The sequence below is a fragment of the Heterodontus francisci genome, chromosome 13, assembly GCF_036365525.1.
Source record: "Heterodontus francisci isolate sHetFra1 chromosome 13, sHetFra1.hap1, whole genome shotgun sequence".
Lineage (NCBI taxonomy): Eukaryota > Metazoa > Chordata > Chondrichthyes > Heterodontiformes > Heterodontidae > Heterodontus > Heterodontus francisci.
In genome coordinates, this window is record NC_090383.1 from 22,003,003 (window position 1) to 22,026,839 (window position 23,837).

General features: G+C 48.6%; 1 non-coding gene across 1 annotated transcript; it reads left to right on the top strand.

Annotated features, from left to right (window-relative positions):
* Nucleotides 1–21,447: 21,447 nt before the first annotated feature.
* Nucleotides 21,448–21,562, top strand: LOC137376854 (U5 spliceosomal RNA). Its single transcript, XR_010976320.1, has one exon. It is a non-coding gene; the product is annotated as a U5 spliceosomal RNA (small nuclear RNA).
* Nucleotides 21,563–23,837: the final 2,275 nt, after the last annotated feature.

The following is a 23,837-nucleotide window of genomic DNA, read 5'->3' on the forward strand; positions in this document are numbered from 1 at the left end:
TACTGATGAAGCAAGTTTGTGGTCGCGATTTGGCCATCCGATTCAAACCCATTCTCCAACTTTAAACTGTACGTTTGTCAAAGTATGCTTTTGTTTTATCTTGTCGCTTTGTGATTTCATCTGCTTTCGCTCTGACATCCTTGTTCACTGGTAGTGGTGGCTTAAGAATGGTCGGTGGCATGAGAAAGTTAGGACCTATCATAAGTTCGGCTGGTGACTTGCCAGTCAGAGATTGTGGGGTGAATCGGTCTGTGTGGAGTAGGATGTGAACAGACTGTTCGAATGCTCTCCTCTCCGACAACACCACCATTTGATTGCGAGTTGCAGTGTGACATCAGCTGGTGATGGATTCTGTAACTGGCTCGGAATTCCGTGAATTGATTTGAAACAAACTGTGGTCCATTGTCTGTAGTGATGGTCTCCGTCAAACCCTATTTTGTAAATAATTTGTCCAGGATGTTGATGACTGAAGTGGTTGTAATGGAACTTGTAGCAATTTTCAACCATTTGTTGTGGAGATCGTGAACAACAAGCAAAAAACATTGGTTCCTAGGGGCTGCTTGCACTTCTCCAAAAGTATCAACTTGAAGTTGTTGCCATGGTTTTGTTGGCCATGGGGTTGGTTTTAGAGGTGACAGACATGGTTTAACAGATTTTTCACTGAGTGCAAAAGCTACACAGTTCCTAATGAACTCTTCTATGCAACAATCTATTTCTGGCCACCAGACTGCTTCACGGGATCGTTGTTGCATCTTAACAACACCCGGATTTCCTTCATGGGCAAGATGTAATACATAAAATAAAAGCAAAATACTGTGGATGCTGGAAATCTGAAATAAAAACAATAAATGCTGGAACCACTCAGCAGGTCTGGCAGCATCTGTGAAAAGAGAAGCAGAGTTAGCGTTTCGGGTCAGTGACCCTTCTTCGATATAATACATGTTGCTGTAATGCCTTTGGGATAACTGCCCGAGTTCCACGTGCAATACAGTTATCGCCAAACAATGAGAGTTGGTTGTATACTCTGTAAAACGGGATCGGTTCTTCCCCTAGATCACGAGGCCACTCAGATCTGAGGTCCTGACTTATTTGCTTCAGTACGTCGACTGCTGCTGACTCAGTCACCAACTCCTCTCGTGTAACAAGATTCGCGGTCACACACGAAATCACGGCGATCACATAGTCTTCAATGTTGCAAGTTGCTTTGCTGTCGCTAACACTATCTGCGACAGAATTATGGCTGAGCATATCTGCTACTTGGTTGCGTGAACCTGCAACTTACTCAACTTCAAAGTTATACTGATGTAGACAATCTATCTCTAAACTGAACTAAACTAACCATCTGTAGATGTGTAGAGGTCGATGAGCTGATGCTGACATGGCTAATAATGTAGTTAACCCTTGGTGATCGGTGCAAAGAGTAAACTTTCTACCAAAATGATATATGTGCCAATGTTCACATGCATAGATACAGGCTAGTGCTTCCCGCTCTTAGCTTGCTTAGCTTAGCTTAGAGATACAGCACTGAAACAGGCCCTTCGGCCCACCGAGTCTGTGCCGACCATTAACCACCCATTTATACTAATCCTACACTAATCCCATATTCCTATCACATCCTCACCTGTCCCTATATTTCCCTACCACCTACCTATACTAGGGGCAATTTATAATGGCCAATTTACCTACCAACCTGCAAGTCTTTTGGCTGTGGGAGGAAACCGGAGCACCCGGAGAAAACCCACGCAGACACAGAGAGAACTTGCAAACTCCACACAGGCAGTACCCAGAATTGAACCCGGGTCGCTGGAGCTGTGTGGCTGCGGTGCTAACCACTGCGCCATTGTGCCGCCCAGTAGAATATTTACGTTCAGTGTCCGATAACGGGCATGACGCATAAGTGATTGGTTGTCCGCATCCATCAATGGACTGTGAGAGTACAGCACCAATCGCAGTTCCCGACGCATCTGTCGTGACATACATTTCCACGTGTGAGCTGAAATGTGTGAGGACTGGTGGAGATGCTATCTTTGCCTTTCACGTTTCAAATGTTGATTGCTGTGTGACAGCCCATTCGCATTGAGCCTCTTTGTGAAGTAGCTTCCGAAGAGGCTCCGCAATTTCTACGTAATTAGGAATGAGTTTATGATAGAAGTTGGTAGTACCTAGAAACAATGCCAATTCTTTCACATTAGACAGTGTTGGGGGGCATGAAGGGCCTTGAAATTGACATCTGTAGGCTTTACTCCAGCTGCTGTCACTCTGTAACGTAATCTCTGGTGCCGCAAATATGCATTTGTCCTTGTTGAGCGTCAAATTATGTTTTACAAGTTGAGTGAGCACTGCTGATTATCATTGATCATGTTCAGCTTTGTCCCGTCCTTGAACAACGATGTCCTCAAGTAGGTTGAGTGTCGTCTCAGCATCCGACAAGACTGAAGAAACGATCTTCTGGAATGAGCTAGGTGCTGAACTTAGTCCAAATGGCATTTGTCGGGACTGAAACAAACCGTCATGAGTAACAAAAGCTGTAAGATTTCAGCTTTGTTCTGCTGGAACTATCTGAAGATAACTCGGTCACATAGCAAGCTTTGTAAAGACTGTGGAGTCATGAAATGAAGCTGACAGTTCTTGAATTGTAGGAAGTGGATTCTTGTCTGGTATGGAACGTGGGAACATAGGAATATAGGAGCAGGAGTAGGCCATTCAGCCCATCGAGCATTCCCCACCATTCATTATGATCATGGCTGATCATCCACTACAATGCCTTTTTCCCACACTATCCTCATAACCCCTGATGTCATTGGTATTTAGAAATCTGTCAATCTCTGCTTTAGTTTTGTTGACTGCCTTTATGTCAATGCATAGTCGAAGTTCACCATTTTTCCGTTGTGCAATGTCTAGAATTGATATCCATGGCGCTGAGTCAATTCGTGCAATGATACCTCCTGCTTCTAGTTGTTTCATCTCCTGTGACACTTCAGCACCGATTGCACATGGCAGCTGTCTCAAAATTTGTGAAACTGGTCGAATTGATGTGTCGACGTGAGGAGCATGACAGTATCCTTTGATCTCCCACATCCAGTAAATAAGGAAGGATACTAGTATGTGTAATCTGCATTATTCATCCCATTAATATGTGCTTCAGTGGAGTCAGTGAATTTGAATCCAAGCCTATCGAAAAGGTTTACCCCCATCAGGCTTCGGCCTTTAGTAACAAAGAAAGTGAAGCCAGCTCAGGTGACATTTTTGTATTTTTGTAGCTTACTGGAACTGTGATCATCCCAGAAACTGGAATGATAGTGTTGTCATAAGCTTGAAGAGTGTGATACAACCAGGTGCGAAAGATGTCCAGGGTTCCCTTTCAGCCTTCACCTGGTCTTACTGTAACAGGGTTTAATTTTAAATACACTGTCTTTTTAGTTCCCCTTGGTGAATCCTTGCTCACCGCTTTCCAATTATAAGGATAAGATCAAGTGTAGTATCTGTTCTTATCAGTGCTTACTTGGTTGAGAAGAGACCATGATCATTGCCTTTTGATCCTGGGGAAGCTTTGAGTAAAATGGCTATAACCAATTTTCGAGCTTCGGGCCAGGGAGTGCGCAACACTGTTCGGGTGGTCGTGAAGGACAAGGAAGGAGATGCACCGGTCGATCGCACCTTCTTCATCAAGAAAATTCTCTTCGATTGCTGCGGATTTCAAGCGACGGACGTCTTCTGCCTGCAGGATTTCCCCAGCAGTGGATACTTCGACGTGACGTTCCGGAACGTGGCGGGATGCATCAAGTTCCTGAAGGCGTTCAAGGAGAAAGGGGACCGGGCGCCACTGTCGATCCTCACAGCGGAGCCGCTCTTCACGCTTCCGTCACAACGGGACCGGGTGGTGACGATTCACCTCTACAACCCCCATGTTCCGGTGGTGGATGTACTCACCTTTCTCACCAGGTACGTCGAGGTGGCCGGCAGCAGCACTGATGTCAAGGACCCCTTTGGGATTTGGACCAGCAAGCGGCAGGTCAAGGTCACCTTGAAGGTCGATCCCAGTGGAGCCATCATCCACCCTCCCTCCAGCTTCGCTATCGGGGGAAGTCGAGGCTTCTTGGTCTACGCTGGGCAGCCCAGAGTTTGCCGCACCTGTGGCAAATCTGGTCACGTGGCGGCCAACTGCAGCACGGTTGTTTGCAAGAACTGCAAGGAGGAAGGCCATCAGACCAAGGACTGTAAGCAGACTAAGTGTTGCAACTTGTGCGGTGCAGCAGGCAATCTCTACAAAACCTGCCCCAAACGCTGCCTCAGTTATGCTCAGGCGGTAAGGTCCAAGGAAAGGCCGGGAGAAGGTTCGATGAAGGCGTCCGGTGTTCGAAAGGAGATCAGCAGCCTTCTCCGCAGTGAGGAACTTCAACCTGAGAAGGAGAAGGAAGGGGAGGCAGCTGAAACCAGCGACCCAGCACCTACCCTGCTCCCGGAAACCCCTCCTCCACAGACAGAATCAATGGAGGAGGAGGCAGCAGATGGACAAACAGGTCAGTGGCAAATGGTCCAGAGGAAAACCACAAAGAAAAAACATCCGAAAGCGGAACAGGCCACCACCCAAACCAGTGGCAAGAGGAGGCTATCTTCTGAATCAGACTGCAACAACTCCTCTTCACTGGACGGGGGAATGCTGGAACGACAGCCCCTTCAAAAGAGGCGGCAGAACTCCAAGGAGATGGAAGATAAATCATCCCAGCCCCCGGGCACTGGAAGCTGTGTTGGGCCCGGCGTGCCCCAACCACAACGTATCTCAGCTCCGGGACACCGAGAGCAAAGACGCGTCTGGTGCACCTCAGCTCCGGGAAGCTGGAAGCAGTGATGTTTTCGAGGAGGAACAGATGGAAGCAGCAGAGGACAACCCAATCTTTGCTGCCTACAAGACCCCCCCCCCCGATGTCACCCCAGCAGAAGAACCCCTGCATGAAAAACCAGGAGGAGTTTCTGAGCCCAACTATTGTGAAACTGCTTGCTCACATGATGGGTATGCAGGAACATCCCGAAGGACTGGGACTAGCGAGGACAAATGGTATGGGAAGCAACAACTAACTTTAAAAAATGGGTGTAAAGATTGCTTCTATTAATGTGCGTAGCATTAAATCTACTAGGCGATGTGTTTCAACCTTGGATTACCTCGCTAAGGTCAAAGCTGACCTACTGTTTCTGCAGGAGTGTGGAATACCACACCTCAGCACCTACAGGCAGTGGTCACGATGGTGGTCTCACGGGCCATCGATCTGGTCGGGGGGTAATGACTGCCGTTCCTCCGGCCTGGGTATTCTGCTGCGGGGAGGTAACTTCACCATCTCCGAAGTTAAGGAGGTGGTGGGCGGTCGCCTCCTCGTAGCAGATGTAATGTACAACAACGCTCCGCTCCGGTTGATCAACATGTACGCCCCGGTACAACGCAGCGAGCGGCTGACCGTCTTCCAGCAGCTCCCACTGCTGCTGGTGACGTCCAGGCCGGTCATCCTAGGCGGTGACTTCAACTGCATCATCGAAGCGGCTGGACGATCCGGCAGTGACGACAGCAAACTGGACGCTACGTCCAGATTCCGAATAGAAACAGTTAAAGATGCCAAACTGCACGACGTCTTCAGCAAACCTGCAGACGGAGCGCAGCACAGATACACATGGTCAAGATCGGACGGGTCTGCCCGTTCCAGGATTGACTTCCTGTTTGTGTCCCGTGCTGTCACGGTCAGATCCGCCGACGTCAAGCCGGTGTTCTTCTCCGACCACTGCCTCTTACTGGCCGACTGTCACTTACAGGACGACCAGCGGGTTGGCAGAGGGACGTGGAAGCTCAATGCTACACTGCTGACCCCAGAGAACGTTGAGGAACTCAAAAGGGATTACAAAGGTTGGAGGACCGTGAAACCCCTCTTTGAGTCTCCAGTTCACTGGTGGGAAGCGATTAAGGAGAACATCAAGAGGTTCTTCATGCACAAAGGTGTTCAGAGGGCGAGAGAAAGACAGAGGGAAATGTCCCGACTCCAGAAAAGTATGCAAAATCTGCTCCGGTTGCAGTCAATGGGGGTCGAGGTCAAGGAGGACCTCCAAGAGGGGAAGAGCCAGCAGGCCTCGCTCTTTGCCAAGGAGGCCTCCAAGATCATCTTCCGGTCCAGAGTCCGCTCCATCGAGTAGGATGAGACATGCTCGCGTTACTTCTTCCACAAGGTACACACAGAGAGCTCTGTTATCAGCAGCCTGAAGGAAGAAGATGGCTCGGTAACGTCTTCGCAGTCCGACATACTAAGGATCAGCAAATCCTTTTATGCTGGGCTGGATGACACGAAGCCCACAGACAGCAGAGCCTCCCAGTCCTTCCTGTCATCTATCACAGAGGTCTTAGATGACAGCAGGAGGGAGAGACTGGACAAGCCGCTAACTCTGGACGAGCTGACAAAGGCCGTCGAGTCCTTCGAGACGAGTAAAACTCCCGGAAGCGACGGCTTACCGGTCGAGTTGTACTCGGCCCTGTGGGACTGGGTCGGCCCGGACCTGCTGGAAGTATACGAGAGTATGCTCCTGGCCGGCAGCATGTCAGAATCCATGAGGAAAGGCATCATCACCCTCATCTACAAACGGAAGGAGGAGAGGGCAGAAATCAGAAATTGGCGGCCCATCTCACTGCTTAATGTTGACTACAAGATTCTGTCCAAAGTCATAGCCAGTCGAGTCAAGTCTGCTCTGGAGTTGGTGATTCACCCCGATCAAACCTGTACTGTACCCGGCAGGAAGATCTCTGATAGTCTCGCGCTACTCAGGGATACGATCGCCTACGTACGGGACAGGAGGGTGGACACCTGCTTCATCAGCCTGGACCAGGAGAAGGCTTTTGACAGGATATCGTGCACCTACATGATGGACATGCTTTCCAAAATGGGGTTTGGGAAGGGAATCTGCAATTGGATCAAACTGCTCTACACAAACATCAGTAGCGCAGTCTCAATCAACGGGTGGGAATCGCAAAGTTTCCTGATCAAATCTGGAGTCAGACAGGGCTGCCCTCTGTCCCCGGTCTTGTTTATTTGCTGTGTTGAACCCTTTGCTGAGTCTATTAGGAAGGATGCGAGCATAAGAGGGGTGACAATCCCAGGCAGCGGAGGCACTCTGGTTAAAACCTCCCTGTACATGGATGACGTCGCCGTCTTCTGCTCGGATCCGCTGTCCGTGCGCAGAATGATGAGCATCTGCGACCAGTTCGAACTAGCCTCGGGAGCCAAAGTTAACCACGGCAAGAGCGAGGCCATGTTCTTTGGGAACTGGGCTGACCGATCCTTTGTCCCCTTCACCGTCAGGTCAGATTACCTGAAGGTGCTGGGGATATGGTTCGGAAGGGCCGGGGCGTGCACCAAAACCTGGGAGGAGCGAGTAGCCAAGGTACAACAAACGTTGAGCATGTGGGGGCAGCGATCTCTCTCCATTGTGGGTAAGAACCTGGTCATCAGGTGCGAGGCGCTCACGTTGTTGCTGTACGTGGTGCAGGTCTGGCCCATACCCCACTCCTGCGCTGTGGCGGTCACCCGAGCCATTTTCCACTTCATCTGGGGATCTAAAATGGATCGGGTCCGGAGGGACACGATGTTCAAATCTCTGGAGAACGGCGGGAAAAATGTACCCAACGTGGCCCTCATCCTGATGACCACCTTCGTGTGCGGCTGCATCAAGCTGTGTGTAGACCTCCAGTACGCAAACTCCAAGTCACTATGTGCTGAGGTTCTATCTGTCCCTGATGTTGCGAAGGATGGGCCTGGTCACATTGCCGTGGAACGCTCCATGCAGTTGGGCCGTGCCGTACCACCTATCCTTCGTGGAGCAGTTTCTGTGGGAAAACACTTTTGACCACCGGTCCATCAGGCAGTGGTCTGCATGGAATGTCCTCAAGGCCCTACGGGAAAAGGAGATGGTGGATCTTGTCGGATGGTTCCCCGAGCAGACCGTCAAAGTCATTTGGCGGAATGCCTCATCACCAGAACTTTCAAACAAGCACCAAGACGTAGCTTGGCTGGTGGTGAGAAGGGCCCTCCCCGTCAGATCCTTCATGCACACCCGAAGTCTCGCCCCCTCCGCACAATGCCCCCGCGGTGGCTGTGGTGGGGAAGAGACGGTTGCCCACCTCCTCCTGGAATGTGCCTTTGCAAAGCAGGTGTGGAAAGAGATGCAGTGGTTTTTGTCAAGGTTCATCCCAAGCAGCTCTGTAACACAGGAGTCTGTGCTCTACGGGCTGTTCCCAGGGACGCACACCGAGACAAACATCAACTGCTGCTGGAGGGCTATCAATTCAGTGAAAGACGCCCTTTGGTCTGCCCGAAACTTGCTGGTCTTCCAGCGCAAAGAGTTGTCCACCACCGAATGTTGCAGACTGGCACATTCCAAGGTCCAGGACTACGTGCTGAGGGACGCACTAAGCTTGGGGCAGCTGCAGCAAAGGCTCAATGGGGAAAGACCACAGTGTAAGGTCCCCCCACCAAGCTGAACTGAGGGGCTGGAGCCATGGGAAACCCCTCGAACTGTATCAGGAAAAGTTTGTGTGCTGTAAATGTAAAAATGTATATGGCATGACAATGAAATGGAAGGGTTGTGAGGCAACTCATAATTGTATAGAAGGAAACTGATCAGCTTTGCACTGTTTGTATTTTTTTACTTGATGCTGTTTTAAACTGTTTGGGAATGTAATTTTTACAGATTTTTATGAATAAAGTATATTTTGGAAATAAAAAAAAACCTTTTTTGCATCCCAATAAACATGTGTCTTTTTTTGGGACGTTTCTGTTCCATTTGCCCATTTCCATGGCTGCCCAGGATCTTTGTTCCTTTTGAGGTCTGAAAAGGGGGATGGGTGGTTTCTCTTTGGTTCTACCTGTGGGGGAGGATTCTTTGCTAATATCCCTTTTGTCCCAGAGGACACTCCTGCCTGCAGGTATTTGTGCAGATACTACTGCACTCCCCTGTGGCACTTCGACTAGATGAGGCATCACCCTCATAATTGCTCTGCCCCCTAGAGGTCTTTCTTTGTCTCTGCAGGTTCCTGTAAATGCTGTTCGCAACTCTGGTGGGCTGCTTCTAGTGTCTGCATTTACATAGGAGGATGTGGGGGTCTAAATTTTCACATTTTACGGGGTTGGGGTTTTCATCTGGAATTCCTCCCGGACTTCCTTTAACCTGCCCTCTTGGTCAATGTTTCCCTTCCCTGTCTAACTTTTTGCCAGCCTTGTGCCTGCCTGTTCCCTTTTGCACACCCTGAGGAGTCGAAGGTTTAAAAAGCGTGCCAAATCAGTTTCGGAGACCAGAGCCAGAGTGGGAGAACAGAGCAGGGGAAAAAAAAAATCAAAAAGTGACATCAGAGTGACGTCACAATCAACAGTGAGAGCAGGGAAACAGAGAGCCGCCGGTGTGAGGATACAGGTAAACTCGGGGAGACCTGAGAGGAACTAAGGAGAGGCGAAGCAAGAGAGAGAGAGATAAAAGGCGCAAGCAGAGGCAGAGAGGCCGAGACCCAAGAGGAGCTGAGGAAAGGCGGAGCGAGAGAGAGAGAGAGAGATAAAGGGCGCGAGCAGAGGCAGAGAGGCCGAGACCCAAGAGGAGCTGAGGAGAGTCATACCTTCGGGACCTTCAGGCGGCGGAATTCCAAGTGACATCACGATTTAAAAAGTGACGCGGGCAGAGGGAAGCAGCTGATTGGTAAGTAGTTTCAGGTGAGTTTTGCTACTTTTTCTACTATTTATACTACTGCAGTCCATTAGCTTCAAAAGTAAAGTTAAGGACTTTAGATTGTAATGGGTAGTGTTTGGAGTAGAACGAGGCCTCTAGTGTAATTAGTATTTTTTAACTAAAGGGAGTAACTAAGTAATCTAAAGGAAAGTCATGGCAGGAGATCTCGCACCCGTGATATGCTCCTCCTGTGCTATGTGGGAAATCAGGGATGCTTCCAGTGTCCCTGACGACCATGTGTGCAGGAAGTGTATCCAGCTGCAGCTACTGGCTACCTGCATTAAGGAGCTAGAGCTGCGGGTGGATCCACTGTGGAGCATCCGCGATGCTGAGATCATCGTGAATAGCATGTTTAGCGAGGTGGTCACACCGCAGTCAAATGCTGCAAAGGCAGAAAGGGAATGGGTGACCACCAGACAGAGTAGAGGAAGGCAGGTAGTGCAAGAGTCCCCTGTGGCCATCCCCCTCTCAAACAGATATACCGCTTTGGATACTGTTGGGGGAGATGGCTCAGGGGAAACCAGTAAGAGCCAAATTCATGGCACCATGGGTGGTTCTGATGCACAGGAGGGGAGAAAGAAGAGTGGCAGGGCTATAGTGATCGGGGTTTTAATCATTAGGGGAACAGACAGGCATTTCTGCAGCCGCAAAAGAGACTCCAGTTTGGTATTTTGCCTCCCTGGTGCTAGGGCCAAGGATGTCTCTGAACAGCTGCAGGGCGTTCTGAGGGGGGAGGGCGAGCAGCCAGTTGTCTTGGTACATGCCGGTACCAACGACACAGCTAAAAAAAAGGATGAGGTACTAAAAAGCTGAATATAGGGAGGTAGGACGTAAATTAAAAAGTAGGACCTCAAAGATAGTAATTTCAGGATTACTACCAGTGCCAGTGCTAGCGAGAGCGGAAATATTAGGATATATCAGATGAATACGTGGCTGGAGAAATGGTGTTGTGGGGAGGGATTCAGATTCCTGGGACATTGGGACCTGTTCTGGGCAAGGTGGGACCAGTACAAGCTGGACAGGTTGCATCTGGGCAGGACCAGGACCAAGCTCCTCGGGGGGGGGGGGGGGCGGGCGGGTGTTTGCTAGTGCTGTCGGGGAGGGTTTAAACTAAAATGGCAGGGAGATGGGAATCCGAGCAGGGAGACAGAGGAGGGGGAAACAAGAATAGAAATGAAAGTCAGAAAGGTAAGAAGCAAAAGCGGAAGGCAGTGAAAACAAGGGCAAGAAACAAATGGGGCCACAGTGCAAAATAAAGCTAAGATTTATTTTTAGAGATACAGCACTGAAACAGGCCCTTCGGCCCACCAAGTCTGTGCTGATCAACAACCACCCATTTATACTAATCCCATATTCCCTACCACATCCCCACCATTCTCCTACCACCTACCTGCACTAGGGGCTAGTTACTTATCAACCTGCAAGTCTTTGGCTGTGGAAGGAAACCAGAGCACCCGGCGGAAACCCACGCAGTCACAGGGAGAACTTGCAAACTCCACACAGGCAGTACCCAGAACTGAACCCGGGTCACTAGAGCTGTGAGGCTGTGGTGCTAACCACTGCGCCACTGTGCCGCCCATAGATGACTAACAATGTTAAAAAGACAAGTCTAAAGGCATTGTTACTTAATGCCCGGAGCATTCACAATAAAGTAGATGAATTAACAGCGCAAATAGATATAAACAGTTATGATATAGTTGCGATTACGTAGACATGGCTGCAGGGTGACCCAGGATGGGAACTGAACATCCAGGGGTATCCAATATTTAGGAAGAACAGGTAAAAAAGGAAAGGAGGTGGGGTAGCATTGTTAGTAAAAGAGAAAATCAATGCAATAGTGAGGTAGGATATTGGCTTGGAAAATCATGATGTGGAGTCTGTATGGGTGGAGCTAAGAAACACCAAGGGGCAGAAAATGTTGGTGGGGGTTGTCTATAGGCCCCCAAACAGTAGTGGAGATGTAAGGGATGGCATTAAACAGGAAATTAGAGATGCATGCAATAAAAGTACAACTGTGTTCATGGGTGACTTTAATCTGCATATAGATTGGTCAAACCAAATTAGCAATAATACATGGAAGGAGGATTTCCTGGAATGTGTATGTGATGGTTTCTTAGATCAATACATTGAGGAACCAATTCAAGAACAGGCTGTCCTAGACTGGGTATTATGCAATGAGAAAGGATTCATTAACAATCTTGTTTTGCGGGGTCCCTTGCGGAGGAGTGACCATAACATGATAGAATTCTTCATTAAGATGGAGAATGAAGTAACTGGTCCCACTGCTGCTGGTGACGTCCAGGCCGGTCATCCTAAGCGGTGACTTCAACTGCATCATCGATGCGGCTGGACGATCCGGCAGTGACGACAGCAAACTGGACGCTACGTCCAGATTCCAAATGGAAACAGTTAAGGATGCCAAACTGCACGACGTCTTCAGCAAACCTGCAGACGGAGCGCAGCACAGATACACATGGTCAAGATCGGACGGGTCTGCCCTTTCCAGGATTGACTTCCTGTTTGTGTCCCGTGCTGTCACGGTCGGATCCGTCGACGTCAAGCCGGTGTTCTTCTCTGACCACTGCCTCTTACTGGCCGACTGTCATTTACAGGACGACCAGCGAGTTGGCAGAGGGACGTGGAAGCTCAATGCTACACTGCTGACCCCAGATAACGTTGAGGAACTCAAAAGGGATTACAAAGGTTGGAGGACCGTGAAACCCCTCTTTGAGTCTCCAGTTCACTGGTGGGAACCGATCAAGGAGAACATCAAGAGGTTCTTCATGCACAAAGGTGTTCAGAGGGCGAGAGAAAGACAGAGGGAAATGTCCCGACTCCAGAAAATTATGCAAAATCTACTCCGGTTGCAGTCAATGGGGGTCGAGGTCAAGGAGGACCTCCAAGAGGTGAAGAGCCAGCAGGCCTCGCTCTTTGCCAAGGAGGCCTCCAAGATCATCTTCCGGTCCAGAGTCCGCTCCATCGAGCAGGATGAGATGTGCTCGCGTTACTTCTTCCAAAAGGTACACAGAGAGAGCTCTGTTATCAGCAGCCTGAAGGAAGAAGATGGCTCGGTAACGTCTTCGCAGTCCGACATACTAAGGATCAGCAAATCCTTTTATGCTGGGCTGTATGACGCAAAGCCCACAGACAGCAGAGCCTCCCAGTCCTTCCTGTCATCTATCACACAGGTCTTAGATGACAGCAGGAGGGAGAGTTTGGACAAGCCGCTAACTCTGGACGAGCTGACAAAGGCCGTCGAGTCCTTCGAGACGAGTAAAACTCCCGGGAGCGACGGTTTACCGGTCGAGTTGTACTCGGCCCTGTGGGACTGGGTCGGCCCGGACCTGCTGGAAGTATACGAGAGTATGCTCCTGGCCGGCAGCATGTCAGAATCCATGAGGAAAGGCATCATCACCCTCATTTACAAGCGGAAGGGGGAGAGGGCAGAAATCAGAAATTGGCGGCCCATCTCACTGCTTAATGTTGACTACAAGATTCTGTCCAAAGTCATAGCCAGTCGAGTCAAATCTGATCTGGAGTTGGTGATTCACCCCGATCAGACCTGCACTGTACCCGGCAGGAAGATCTCTGATAGTCTCGCGCTACTCAGGGATACGATCGCCTACGTACGGGACAGGAGGGTGGACACCTGCCTCATCAGCCTGGACCAGGAGAAGGCTTTTGACAGGATATCGCACACCTACATGATGGACGTGCTTTCCAAAATGGGGTTTGGGGAGAGAATCTGCAATTGGATCAAACTGCTCCACACAAACATCAGTAGCGCAGTCTCAATCAATGGGTGGGAATCGGAAAGTTTCCCGATCAAATCTGGAGTCAGACAGGGCTGTCCTCTCTCCCCGGTCTTGTTTGTTTGCTGTATTGAACCCTTTGCTGAGTCTATTAGGAAGGATGCGAGCATAAGAGGGGTGACAATCCCAGGCAGCGGAGGCACTCAGGTTAAAACCTCCCTGTACATGCATGACGTCGCCGTCTTCTGCTCGGATCCGCTGTCCGTGCGCAGACTGATGAGCATCTGCGACCAGTTCGAACTGGCCTCGGGAGCCAAAGTTAACCACGGCAAGAGCGAGGCCATGTTCTTTGGGAACTGGGCTGACCGATCCTTTGTCCCCTTCACCGTCAGGTCAGACTACCTGAAGGTGCTGGGGAAATGGTTCGGAAGTGCCGGGGCGTGCACCAAAACATGGGAGGAGCGAGTAGCCAAGGTACGACAAAAGTTGGGCATGTGGGGGCAGCGATCTCTCTCCATTGTGGGTAAGAACCTGGTCATCAGGTGCGAGGCGCTCACGTTGTTGCTGTACATGGTGCAGGTCTGGCCCATACCCCACTCCTGCGCCGTGGCAGTCACCCGAGCCATTTTCCGCTTCGTCTGGGGATCTAAAATGGACCGGGTCCGGAGGGACACGATGTTCAAATCTCTGGACAAGGGCGGGAAAAATGTATCCAACGTGGCCCTCATCCTGATGACCACCTTCGTGTGCGGCTGCATCAGGCTGTGTGTAGATCTCCAGTACGCAAACTCCAAGTGTCACTACGTGCTGAGGTTCTATCTGGCCCCAGTGTTGCGAAGGATGGGCCTGGGCACATTGCCGCGGAACGCTCCATGCAGTTGGGCCGTGCCGTACCACCTATCCTTCGTGGAGCAGTTTCTGCGGGAAAACACCTTTGACCACCGGTCCATCAGGCAGTGGTCTGCATGGAATGTCCTCAAGGCCCTACGGGAAAAGGAGACGGTGGATCCTGTCGGATGGTTCCCCGAGCAGACCGTCAAAGTCATTTGGCGGAATGCCTCATCACCAGAACTTTCAAACAAGCACCAAGACGTAGCTTGGCTGGTGGTGAGAAGGGCCCTCCCCGTCAGATCCTTCATGCACACCCGAAGTCTCGCCCCCTCCGCACAATGCCCCCGCGGTGGCTGTGGTGGGGAAGAGACGGTCGCCCACCTCCTCCTGGAATGTGTCTTTGCAAAGCAGGTGTGGAAAGAGATGCAGTGGTTTTTGTCGAGGTTCATCCCAAGCAGCTCTGTAACACAGGAGTCTGTGCTCTACGGGCTGTTCCCAGGGACGCACACCGAGACAAACATCAACTGCTGCTGGAGGACTATCAATTCGGTGAAAGACGCACTTTGGTCTGCCCGAAACTTGCTGGTCTTCCAGCGCAAAGAGTTGTCCACCACCGAATGTTGCAGACTGGCACATTCCAAGGTCCAGGACTACGTGCTGAGGGACGCACTAAAGCTTGGGGCAGCCGCAGCAAAGGCTCAATGGGGAAAGACAACAGTGTAAGGTCTCCCCACCAAGCTGAACTGAGGGGCTGGATCCATGGGAAACCCCTCGAACTGTATCGTTAATATTTTCATTTGCTGTAAATGTAAAATTGTAATTGGCACGACAATTGTGAAATGGAAGGGTTGTGAAGAAACTCATGATAGTATTGAAGGAAACTGATCTCCCTTGCAATGTTTGTATTTTTTGGTGCTGTTTGAAACTGTTTGGCAATGTAATTTTTGCAGATTTTTATGAATAAAGTATATTTTGGAAATTAAAAAAAAAGTAGCTGGATCCAAAACTAGGGTCCTGAATGTAAATAAAGGAAACTACGAAAGTATGAGGCACGAGTTGGCTATGGTAGATTGGGGAACTTTACTAAAAGGTTGAGGTGGATAGGCAATGGATAATATTTAAATAACAAATTACAACAATTATTCATTCCTGTCTAGTGCAAAAATAAAACCAGAAAGCTGGCTCAACCGTGCCTTACAATAGAAATTAGGGATAGTATTAGATCCAAAGAATAGGCATATAAAATTGCCAGAAAAAGCAGCAAGTCTGAGGATTGGGAGCAGTTTAGAATTCAGCAAAGGAGGACAAAGAGGTTGATTAAGCGGGGGGAAATAGAGTATGAGAGTAATCTTGCGGGGAACATAAAAACTGACTGTAAAAGCGTCTATAAATATTTGAAGAGAAAAAGATTCATGAAGACAAATGTAGGTCCCTTACAGTCAGAAACGGGGGAAATTATAATGGGGAACAAAGAAATGGCAGAACAATTAAACACATACATTGGTTCTGTCTTCACAAAGGAGGACACAAATAACCTCCCAGAAATGTTAGGGAACCAAGGGTCCAGTGAGAGGGAGGATCTGAAGGAAATCAGTATTAGTAAAAAAAATAGTGCTAGGGAAATTAATGGGGTTAAAGGCTGACAAATCCCGAGGGCCTGATAATCTACATCCCAGAATACTAAAGGAAGTGGCCCTGGAAATAGTGGATGCATTGGTGGTCATATTCCAAAATTCTATAGACTCTGGAGCAGTTCCTACAGATTGGAAGGTGGCAAATGTAACCCCACTATTTAAAAAAAGGGAGAGAAAAAACAGGGAATCACAGACCAGTTAGCCTTACATCAGTGGTGGGGAAAATGCTAGAGTCTATTATAAAGGATGTGATGGCAGAACACCTGGAAAGCATAAACGGGATTGGACAAAGTCAGCATGGGTTTACAAAAGGGAAATCATGCTTAACAAATCTACTGGAATTTTTTGAGGATGTAACTAGTAGAATAAGTAAGGGAGAAGCAGTGGATGTGGTGTATTTGGATTTTCAGAAGGCTTTTGATAAGGTCCCACATAAGAGGTTAGTGTACAACGTTAAAGCACATGGGATTGGGGGTAATATACTGGTATGGATTGAGAATTGGTTGGCAGACAGGAAACAGAGAGTAGGAATAAATGGGTCTTTTTCTGGGTGGCAGGCAGTGACGAGTGGGGTACTGCAGGGATCATTGCTTGGGCCCCAGCTATCCACAATATATATTAATGACTTGGGTGAGGGAACTAAATGTAACATTTCCAAGTTTGCAGATGACACAATGCTGGGGGCGAATGTGAGCTGTGAGGAGGATGCAAAGAGGCTCCAATGTGATTTGGACAAGTTGGGTAAGTGGGAAAATGCATGGCAGATGCAGTTTAATGTGGATAAATGTGAGGTTATCCACTTTGGTTGTAAAAACAGAAAGGCAGATTATTATCTGAATGATGATAGATTGGGAAAGGGGGAGGTGCAATGAGACCTGGGTGTCCTTGTACACCAGTCGCTGAAAGCAAGCATTCAGGTGCAGCAAGCAGTCAGGAAGGCGAATGGTATGTTGGCCTTCATTGCAAGAGGATTTGAGTACAGGAGCAAGGATGTCTTACTGCAGTTATACAGGGCCTTAGTGAGACCACATCTGGAATATTGTGTGCAGTTTTGGTCTCCTTGTCTGAGGAAGGATGTTCTTGCCATGGAGGAAGTGCAAAGAAGATTTACTAGGCTGATTCCTGGGATGGCAGGATTGACGTATGAGGAGAGATTGTGTCGACTAGGCCTATATTCACTAGAGTTTAGAAGAATGAGAGGGGATCTCATAGAAACCTATAAAATTCTAACAGGACTAGACAGGCTAGAGGCAGGGAGGATGTTCACAATGGCTGGGGAATCCAGAACCAGGTCTCAGGATACGGGGTATGCCATTTAGAACCGAGATATATTCAAAAAGGAGATAGATATATTTCTTAATGCCAAAGGGATCAAGGGATATGTGGAGAAAGTGGGAACAGGGTACTGAATTAGACAATCAGCTATGATCTTTTTTCAATGGCGGAGCAGGCCTGAAGGGCCGAATGGCCTACTCCTGCTCCTATTTTCTATGCTTCTATGTTTCTCGGCGGGGATCCCTTACAGTTCAGTTGCCCTCTGCTGGAGGGTCCTCCTAACATCGGTACAGGAATGAGGGGTACATATTTCACTGTAGGTTGGGGTTTTCCCTCAACCTGGCACATGTAGCAACTCCTATAGTACTCCACCACATCTTTGTGGAGTTTTGGCCAGTCAAACTGCTGTCTTATGTTGACTTCGGTCTTTCGTATACCAGCATGTACTGCCACTGTAGTTTCGTGGGCCCTTCTTACTACTTCTCTCAGGTTCTTCTGTGGCACCACTAACTGGTGAACTACTGTCCACTCCTTGCTCTCAGGTTTGTGAGGAGAACTCCATTTCCTCATTAGTCCCACATTCTTTACATAGTAGCAATCAGGGACGTCCTCTGCTTCACTTTCAGACTGGGCAGCCTGTGCTAACTCTTACAATACTGGGGTCGGCTTGCTGAGCCACACCTAGGGAAAATCCATTTAACTCATTCCCTGGGTCTCCTAACTTTCCAAAGAATGTCTTGTACAGGCAGACCTCATGGTCATTTGCCTGCAGTGCCAATGCAGTCTCCTCTGGCGGAGCTGGTTTGATTATGGCCTGTCCCACTGCACATTCAGGGAAACTGCAGGGGTCCATTTCCTCCCACGGACCTCCTGCGGTCTTTCCTTTACTACTGGTGGGGTGACCACCTTCACCCCCACCAGATAAAGCCTGGCTACCCGACCCGAACCCAACCAAACCCAACTACATTTGTCGGGTTCGGTTCGGATCGGGTCTGTATTTGGCGTCCAGCATTCGGGCTCAGGTCGGGTCGGGCTGGACTGTACTGTTTTGTTCCATATTGTTTTTGTTTTAGTCTATGATCTTTTTCTGTTTCAAAAATGTGTTTGTTATTTTCAGGTCGGGTCGGGCATTTAAAAAAATTAAAGGACTTGAGCCCGGGTTGGGTTCGGGTTGGCTGTTGTCGGGTTGGGCCCGGATTTTAATTTTATACCAGAGCCAAGCTTTACCATCAGATCATTACCCAGGAGCAGGTTAACCCCATCCACAGGCAAACTAGGGTCAATTCCTACGGTCACCGGTCCTGAAACTAGGTCGCACTCCAGGTGCAACCCATAGGAGTGGAAGCTCTCGTGAGTTTGTACATTTGCAATTGATGCAGTCTGGGGGACCTCAACAGTGCAGCCTCTGGAGAAGTGTAGAATCACTAACAGCACCTTCTGGATTTCCATGTTATTTTGCCCATGTGTGGATTCCAGAAAGGTCATAGAGTCAGAGTCATAGAGTTTTACAGCACAGAAACAGGCCCTTCGGCCCAACGCGTCTGCGCCGACCATCGAGCACCCGTCCTAACTAATCCCATTTCCCCGCACTTGGCCCGTAACCTTGTATGCTATGGCGTTTCAAGTGCTCATCTGAATATTTCTTAAATGTCGTGAGTGTTCCTGCCTCTACCACTCCTTCAGGCAGTGTGTTCCAGATACCAACCACACTCTGGGTGAAAAAATTCCTCCTCAACTCCCCTCTAAACCTCCTGCCCTTTACCTTAAATCTATGCCCCCTAGTTATTGACCTTTCCACTAAGGGAAAAAGTTTCTTCCTATCTTACTATCAATGTCCCTCGTAACCTTTTACACCTCAAACAGGTCCCCCCTCAGCCTTCTCCGCTCCAAGGAAAACAACCCCGCCTATCTAGTCTGTCTTTATAACTGAAATGCTCCAGCCCAGGCAACATCCTGGTGAATCTCCTCTGCACCCTCTCCACTCCAATCACATCCTTCCTGTAGTGTGGTGACCAGAACTGTACACAGTACTCAGCTGTGGCCTAACTAGCGTTTTATACAGCTCCATCATATCCACCCTGCTGTTATATTCTATGCCTCAGCTTCTTTTTTTGTATTTCCAAAATATACTTCATTCATAAAAATCTGTAAAAAATACAAAACAAAACAGTTCTAAACAGCACCAAGTCAAAAAATACAAACAGTGCAAAGGAGGTCAGTTTCCTTCAATACAGGAGTGAGTTGCCTCACAACCCTTCCATTTCATTTTTCATGCCATATACATTTTACAGCAAACAAATATTTTCCAGATGCAGTTCGAGGGGTTTTCCATGGATCCAGCCCCTCAGTTCAGCTTGGTGGGGGGACCTTACACAGTGGTCTTTCCCCATTGAGCCTTTGCTGCGGCTGCCCCAAGCTTTAGTGCGGCCCTCAGCACGTAGTCCTGGACCTTGGAATGTGCCAGTCTGCAAAATTCGGTCATGGACAACTCTTTGCGCTGGAAGACCAGCAGGTTTCGGGCAGACCAAAGGGCGTCTTTCACTGAATTGATAGTCCTCCAGCAGCAGTTGATGTTTATCTCGATGTGCGTCCCTGGGAACAGCCCGTAGAGCACGGACCCCTGTGTTACAGAGCTGCTTGGGATGAACCTCGACAAAAACCACTGCATCTCTTTCCACACTTGCTTTGCAAAGACACATACCAGATGGAGGTGGGCGACCGTCTCTTCCCCACCACAGCCACCTCGAGGGCATTGTGCAGAGGGTGTGAGACTCCGGGCGTGCAGGAAGGATCTGACGGGGAGGGCTCTTCTCACCACCAGCCAAGCTACATCTTGGTGCTTGTTTGAAAGTTCTGGTGATGAGGCATTCTGCCAAATGACTTTGGCGGTCTGCTCAGTGAACTATCCGACCGGATCCACCATCTCCTTTTCCCATAGGGCCTTGAGGACATTCCATGCAGACCACTGCCTGATGGACCGGTGGTCAAAGGTGTTTTTCCGCAGAAACTTTTCCACGAAGGATAGGTGGTACGGCACGGTCCAACTGGATGGCACGTTCCGCGGCAATGTGACCAGACCCATCCTTCGCAACACTGGGGACAGATAGAACCTCAGCACGTAGTGACACTTGAAATTTGCGTACTGGAGGTCTACACACAGCTTGATGCAGCCGCACACGATGGTGGTCATCAGGATGAGGGCCACGTTGGGTACATTTTTCCCGCCCTTATCCAGAGGTTTGAACATCGTGTCCCTCCGGACCCGGTCCATTTTAGATCCCCAGATGAAGTGGAAAATGGCTCGGGTGACCGCCACAGCGCAGGAGTGGGGTATGGGCCAGACCTGCGCCACATACATCACACTTCTTAGGATTACACTCCATTTGCCACTGCTCCGCCCATCTTACCAGCCTATCTATATCGTCCTGTAATCTAAGGTTTTCCTCCTCACTATTTATGACACCACCAATTTTGGTGTCATCTGCGAACTTACTGATCATACCTCCTACGTTCCCATCTAAATCATTAATGTACACTACAAACAGTAAGGGTCCGAGCACCAATCCCTGCGGTACGCCACTGGTCACAGGCTTCCACTCGCAGAAACAACCCTCTACCATTGACCTGAAACGTTAATTCTGTTTCTCTCTCCACAGATGCAGGCAGACCTACTGAGTATTTTAAGCACTTTCTGTTTTTATCTGAGATTCCCAACTTCTGCGCTATTTTGCTGCGGCGATGAACGCTGACAGTTTCTGTACATTGAAAGTTGGGGTTAAACTGCAAATGCCAGAATGCAGGGCTCACGATACCAGACTTCGGGCTTCATTTCCTCACTTTTCACGAGAACCTGCATTAAAAAAATCACTTGGTGAGCACAAAGTGTGAGAGAATCAATGCTAACCTCCCTGGGCAGTCACTGATCAACACAGTGCCCACAATCTGCAACATCTCCTTCCCGCGGGCGGAAGGCGCAGGCAGATAGGCCCCGCCCACTAATCTACATAACCAGAATAGTGTGCAAAAGGTCAATGTTTATTTCTATTTCTGTGGGATGTTAACAGTTTGTGGTTACTTTTTAATCTTAAAATATATTAGGATTAAATTGGTATTTCGCCAGTATCGATGGCAATTGGTGGTGTGTCCGTTCAGTATGATGTTAAAGAGTGAATAGTTTGGTGGGTTGAGAGTAGGAGGATACATTTACTAGTACACTCTGGTTTCTCTTCAGATCGTATAAATCTTTCGCCTTTTACTAAAGATTTCCGTGGAGAGGAACACTCAGAGTTTTAAATAATTTTTTGTGGCCCTGCTTTTAGTGGGGTTTCTATTTCAATAAAAAACAGTTTTATTGTTGCGAGTTTATGTATGTTGTCGGTTTTTGTTGTGTGGATTTTGCTATTATGGTTGGTGCAGGCGGGAGTCCATTGATCGTAATTGCTGGTTTGCTTCTTTAGAGGCTGCAATGTATTTCTATCATTCTGAGCGGAGAATTTTTTCCATGTGTTATTGATGGTCGAATGGCCTTATCCATTTTCTAAGCCATGATATTAAAGCTGCAAGAACAGTGATTGCTCTGGCAAAATCCTCAGTCATTTCTTTCTCCAAAAAAAAATGTTCATACAATTTATAAAAGTGTGTTACCTAATAGTTCAAAGTTGAGTTTACATAAAGTGAATACTGATCAATTTGTTTCAATACATTAAGAGCCTTACTGCGCAGGTGGACTTTGACCTTTGCGTGGTACCCCAAGGTTGAAATGCATTGCAGAGTGGCCTTCACACTGCGCATGTTAATAGAGGCGATTGTTAATCCCACTGAAACTATGTACAGATCCTTCATGCACACCCGAAGTCTCGCCCCCTCCGCCCAGTGCCCCCGCGTTGGCTGTGGTGGGGAAGAGACGGTCACCCACCTCCTCCTGGAATGTGCCTTTGCAGGGCAGGTGTGGAAAGAGATGCAGTGGTTTTTGTCAAGGTTCATCCCAAGCAGCTCTATAACACAGGAGTCTGTGCTCTACGGGCTGTTCCCAGGGACGCACACCGAGACAAACATCAACTGCTGCTGGAGGACTATCAATTCGGTGAAAGACGCCCTTTGGTCTGCCCGAAACTTGCTGGTCTTCCAGCGCAAAGAGTTGTCCACCGCCGAATGTTGCAGACTGGCACATTCCAAGGTCCAGGACTACGTGCTGAGGGACGCACTAAAGCTTGGGGCAGCCGCAGCAAAGGCTCAATGGGGAAAGACCACAGTGTAAGGTTCCCCCACCAAGCTGGACTGAGGGGCTGGAACCATGGGAAGCCCCTCGAACTGAATCGTTAATATTCTCAATTGCTGTAAATGTAAAACTGTAATTGACATGACAATTGTGAAACGGAAGGGTTGGGAAGAAACTCATGACATTATTGAAAGAAACTGATCTCTTTTGCAATGTTTGTATTTTTTCGTGCTGTTTGGAAACTGTTTGGCAATGTAATTTTTACAGATTTTTATGAATAAAGTATATTTTGGAAAAAAAAACTATGTATAGTTTACATATACATGGAAACCTCTCGAACTGTCTCGTTAATATTTTCATTTGCTGTAAATGTAAAACTGTAATTGGCATGACAATTGTGAAATGGAAGGGTTGTGAAGAAACTCAAGATGGTATTGAAGGAAACTGCAATGTTTGTATTTTTTGGTGCTGTTTGGCAATGTAATTTTTACAGATTTTTATGAATAAAGTATATTTTGGAAATAAAAAAAAAATGTATAGTTTACCAGTCCAATTGTTTATGCTATGCCCAGTCATTGGGTACATTCTTAACTATCATACTGTTCACGAATTGTTCAACCAAACCCAGATAGCCATCCTGGTCACTCACGTAGGGCTGTTCCACTGGGGTGACATTGGCAGGGAATTGTGTAAGCAGTGAAATTTGGACTGTCCCTCAGTCCCTTTTCTGGAACTTTGCTGCTCCAGGTTTCCCGGAACTTGGGTGGGCTGGTCGGCTATGACGTTCCCGGTTTCTTGGAGCTGGGGAGTGATGGGCAGGATGCCGCTCCCAGTGTACCGAAGCTGAGGTGGCCTTCTGTGTCCCTGTTAGCTTTTGGCATTTTGCCATTTGTTTCAATGATGGTATGAGTTTGTTTTGTCCTGTTCTTCGTTATCTGACGAGCTGCAGCTGCTGTTGTCATCTGGGACAGGAATGGACTTTCGCCATTCAGTTCAGAATTGGCAGCTGCTTTCACATTATTTTGTGGTTTCCTTTTCCTGGCTTTCCTCTTCACCACCTGCCAGTCTCCCGGTTGTTCCTCTGCTGCCTCTTCATCTTCCATAGACTCTGTCAGATCTGGTGGAAGATTGGGACTGAGTGTTGGGTTTGGCAGTTTGCTGCAGATCCCTTTTCCTTCTTGGTGGTGCGAGGGTCATTGGTCTCCTTTACGACAGCCACATTCGCTGTTCTCTCCTCCTCAACCACCTTGACGCATGCTCGTGTGCATAGCTGAGGTTGCACTGTGGGCAGGACTGGTACAGATGGCCAGCCTCACCACACAGGTTGCAGCTTTTACTCTGTCTGCAGTTCTTTGTCTGGTGGCCTTGAAGGTGCAACAACTC